This window comes from Schistocerca serialis, chromosome 3 (genome assembly GCF_023864345.2).
Source record: "Schistocerca serialis cubense isolate TAMUIC-IGC-003099 chromosome 3, iqSchSeri2.2, whole genome shotgun sequence".
Classification (NCBI taxonomy): Eukaryota; Metazoa; Arthropoda; class Insecta; order Orthoptera; family Acrididae; genus Schistocerca; species Schistocerca serialis.
Genome location: NC_064640.1, coordinates 861,984,567 through 861,989,639, shown reverse-complemented (window position 1 = coordinate 861,989,639; position 5,073 = coordinate 861,984,567).

Genomic DNA, 5,073 nt, shown 5'->3' with positions numbered 1-5,073 from the left:
TTATAACACTTCACTCCACACACACACACACACACACACACACACACACACACACACACACACACACACACATACATACACACTGGTGATCTCTGGGCCATTTTCTTTACCGCAACTTCCCATTTGCTATCCTGAAAAACTGAGCCAGCATCCCTCCATAATGAGTGGGATGTTGAGCTCAGAAAGAGGAAGAGGTGTTAGTATTGTGCCATGTATAGCTTGAGGGTAAGTATTTCTAGAAAGGAAAAAAAGAAGGGAAAAAACAAAGTGAAAATATTATGTGGAATGTCAGATATTTTATGATCATTATTATTATTATTTATTTGTGTAACATTTTTGTCAAACCCCTACTATGTTTTAGCTAAGTAATCCTTCGATGTATAAAATGTATTGCATAACAGGTACTTTTAAGACGCCTTTTTAAATAAGTGTATTTTTCAAATTTCTTTAATCTCTTTTGGCAATTTATTGTACAGTTTTATTCCTTGGTAGAAAATGTTGTTTTGAGTTTTATGTTTATTTTTTCTTGGTAAATGTAAGTTGAGTCTCTCTCTCTTGTTGCATGGTCAGGAACAGAGCTGTTTTTTATGCAGTAATTACCAATGTTATTTTGATGTGTAGAACTGACTTGTAAATGTATTCACATGGAGTAGTTAAAATTCCCAGTGTTCTGAACACATCTTTACAATCAGCTCGACTAGTATTTTTGGTTATTATTCTTATGGTTCTTTTCTGGAGTTTGAAAATTGTGTTATATTTTGTGCATTTGTTTCCCAAAAAAGAATGCCATAGCTAAGAATTGAGTGTACATATGAATAATAGGATTCTAAGGGCATAGCATGCTGGTGACATTCTGTTTGAAAGTACCTTTGTGTGTTCACACCATTTCAACTGAGAATCTGTATTTATTCATAGAAATTTTGCATTTGTTACACAGTCTATAGATGTGCCATATACATTTAATTTAACATTGTCATTTTTCCCCTTCAAACTGAAATTTATGGCATTAGTTTTCTTTATGTTCAATGTCACTTTATTACTTATTGACCAATCATAAACTTCCTTGAGAGTTTCATTTGCTTTCTCAACAAGGAGCTCTCCTGTTTTCTCAGTGACTATAATATTGCTGTCATCAGCGAAGAGGACTTTTTCACCATGAGTAACACTACTGGGAAAGTCATTGACGTACATCAGGAACAGTATTGGTCCTAATGTGCTACCTTGTAGAACCTCTGTATTAATGTATTTTGCTTCTGATAAGTGTTTTCGAAATGTTTAGATCTGTTTGAAGTATGTGTTACCTCTACTCTTTGTACCCTATCTATCAGGTATGATTGTAACCAGTCATTAGCTACCCCTCTTACTCCTAATGCTTCTAATTTGTTTAATACAATCTTGTGGTCGACTGTATCAAACGCCTTAGAGAGACCCAAAAATATGTCTGTGACACACTCATCTTTATCAAGAGCATCAAATACAACTTTTGTTAATTCTACTATGGCTGACGCCGTATTTTTGCCACTTTGGAAACCAAACTGTGATTTGCTTAAAAGATTGTATTTATTCAGGTACTTCATTAATCTGTCTTTCATAATTGCTTCTGTTATTTTTCAGAATGCTGACAGCATGATTTCTCTTATCTTGTCTTCACAATCCTTCTATAAAAAGTATGTTGGTGGCAGTAGAATAATTCTGCAGTCAGCCATAAATACTGGTTCTTTAAATTTTCTCAATGGTTTTTAGTGAAAAGGAAGTCATCTTCCCTCCAGGAATTTCCATTTGAGTTCATAAAATCATCTATGTAATCCTCACATGTTGATCGAACTGACTGCTAACAAATATAGCAGCATGCGTCTGAATTGCCTCCCTCCCTGCCTAATATTTGTTATTACCCATGTAGGTTTCACCTTAAAAGTTCCCATCTCAGTCTGCAGTCCATGTCAAAATTCTTCTTTTTCTTGTGCCTTTATCCTGAATTATTGCAAGATTGGCTTGGTTATTAACAGATTTGGCACACTTAATTTAACAGGGACTGAAGGCTCTTCCTGTTGCACACCCTCCCCACCCCCTCCCCTCACTGAAGATAGAATACATGTACCCCAACTGTCTGTGGGCAGTGTTATTCATATGAAAGTGAGAAAAAGTTTTCGAAACGTTTGTGAATCCTGTAACTGAGGTGAAACTTGGGCACCAGCTCAGTATTCACAGTATTCACATATTGAGATGTGGGAAACTGGCTAAAAATCACATCCAGACTGGCCAACACACTGACTGTTATTATTAATCAGCCAGGCGGATTTGATCTGGGGCTGGCACACTTGCCCATCGTAGAAGTGGTTATCAGGGCATCTAATCCACGTTTCTACAACTTTCATTCACACATTGCAAGCTAATCAATGTCAACCCTCACCAACAGTACCCTTGACCTACACATTGCCTCATCCAATCACCACTCCTAGCAGCTCCTGCTTCTCTTGAAACTCAACCACTTATTAGCCCCCAGCTCTGGACATTTTTCTTGGAAGTCAGCTGTAAACTAGGATGAACAGCATTACATCACCTGAGGAAACTTTGTATCATGGACATCTCAGAAGTGACATCGTTCACCAACTTTCCCCTCCCACAACCGCCATCCACAACACTTCTGCATCTCCTGCTCCTAGCAAACAAACCTGTACTTCATCTCCCACATCCAGCACATTTTGCATCTTGGTCCAATTGCAATTGTACTCATGTGTAAATCCCTAACAGTCCTAACCTCATTTTGAAACTCTTTTCTGATTTAATTCCCATCATATTTGGTTATGTTTCTCCTCAGACATTATTTATCACTATTTCTGTACGTTTTGAGTGACCTGCTCTTTCCTCTCTGCAACCTCTCTCAACTCATTCTGTTTCTGTCCCAAAGCTACGAGTACTGTCTTAAAATATGGCAACAGGAAAGTTCTTGGTGGAATATAAATATTTTATGGAGTGAAAGTAACAACTCAGTATGTGGCAGCTGGACTTTCTGAAAGTAAGTTATGGCCAGACCATGTATTTCTTTGTGGAGTTTATGAAATTTACATGCTGCCTACTGCATTACTGAGGCTCAGTAAATTGTTGTGTGCAAGTCCCATTTTTTACACACCTATAGTCTGGTAATGTTACACTGTGTTAAGCTGCAAAACAAGGTAACTAAAGAAAATTTCAGACATTTAGGAGTAAATTCTATACATTATCAAACTCTAAATTTCTGTTAAAAATGAGAGATGGCTAACACTAGCAAAAAGTAACACCATAGACAGACAGAGATGACAAGCAAGAAAAGAGATCTGTACTGACAAGTTCTAAGAACTGCTGCATCTACTGCATCTATGCTTCACCTTCTGTTTATGGTGTCATCAGATGGCAATACAGATGAGACACATTATCAATGAACTTCTCTCCTGACCATTTGTGTCAGGTTTCAAAATCAGAGCTGCTGTTTCTCTTGTGAGTAGCTCCCAATTGCATTCGTGGGGCTGAAAAGGACTCTGTTCCTCCCCTCCCACCAACAAAATATCATTGCCAATACTGTTGGTGAAACTGAGGTCCTCTCTGTGGCAGTAAGACACACAGTCCACTTTGACAGAGTAATACACTACTGTGTTATTTGGCAATATGTAGCATTGTCCTTTGAAATTCTACACCAATCATCACACTAAATGATACTCCTGTTGTACTCTGTCATAAAAAATCATGTGACTTGTGCCATTATATTGCAATTTGATAATGTAGATTTAGCTTTTTGGCTGTGGGTCTACTGTAGGAAGATCTGTAGTTGTCCAGAATAAATATGTGTTCCACATTCACGAGCAGATTATTTGGTAGTGTTCTGCAAACTTCTTATTGTTACAGAATGTACTTCATAGCATCATCTGTCTTGTGTATGTGACTTATGTGGACATGTTAATTTGCTCTGTATGTTATGGTTTAAGCCCTGAATAGTCTGCAACTGATGCTCTAGTGGCTAGTGTTGCTACATCTTTGAATTCTGACCAGGCCAAATATTTTCTCTGCTGAGGGAGAGGGTGTTCCTGTTGTCCTAATCATTTCATCTCATTTTCATCGACATGAAAGTCACGGAAGTGGTGTCAAATGGCAAGACATACCAGGTGGCTGAAAACCACAGATGGTGTCTTCCAGCCAATAATGTCATACAACCATTTCATTTCAGTCCAAAATAAAAATACTAATACTAAAAAATCTTCCAAACTGGAAAAGCCATCATTACAGAGGAAATCACAATAAGATGAAAACTGTGCATGGAAATGTCAACTGGAAATCATTTTGTGACTCTTATGTTATTTTCAAATCTTAATTTTAATACAATTCAAAAACTAAAAAACAAAAAGTCAACAGGCATAGATGAAATACCAATGTGTGTACTGAAACAATGCATAGGGATTATAAAAGGCACCTTTACAAATATAATAAATGAATCCTTCACATCAGGGACATTTCCAGAGCAGTTACAACAGGCAAGAGTTGTACCTTTCCTTAAGAAAGGTAATGCAGAAGACACAGAAAATTGCTGGCCCCCCATAGTTGTGGAACGAGTCAGCACATGAAATTAATTTCAAAGAACTGGCAATAAAAATGCACAAATCCTAAGCAGATGACAAACAGTGAAAATATATATTAATCAACAATATAATAATGGAACTAGATTTTTTCCAGGAATTCCCCTACAGAATAGAAGGAGCGAGAATTACAGGTAAAACCTCTTTTCGGAGGATTATCCAAATTCAGATTGGATTTCTGCCTAGTATTAACTGAGTGAAAGCCACTAATTCTTGGGAATAAGCTTATTGTTAACAGTAAACAATATCATATTGTTAACCGGAAACAGCAGTAAGGAAAATACATATTGACATGCCAGAGTCAGAATTCCCATCCTCCTGAACAGGGTCAACAAGAGATTCGAGAACTTACACCACATATTACTCGAACTACCCATTTCTGGGCCCAAAATCCCCTTTGTGAACTGGAAAAGTTACCCAAGAATATGTGCAAATGAAAATAAGAAAAGTAGACTAATTTTCACAAACA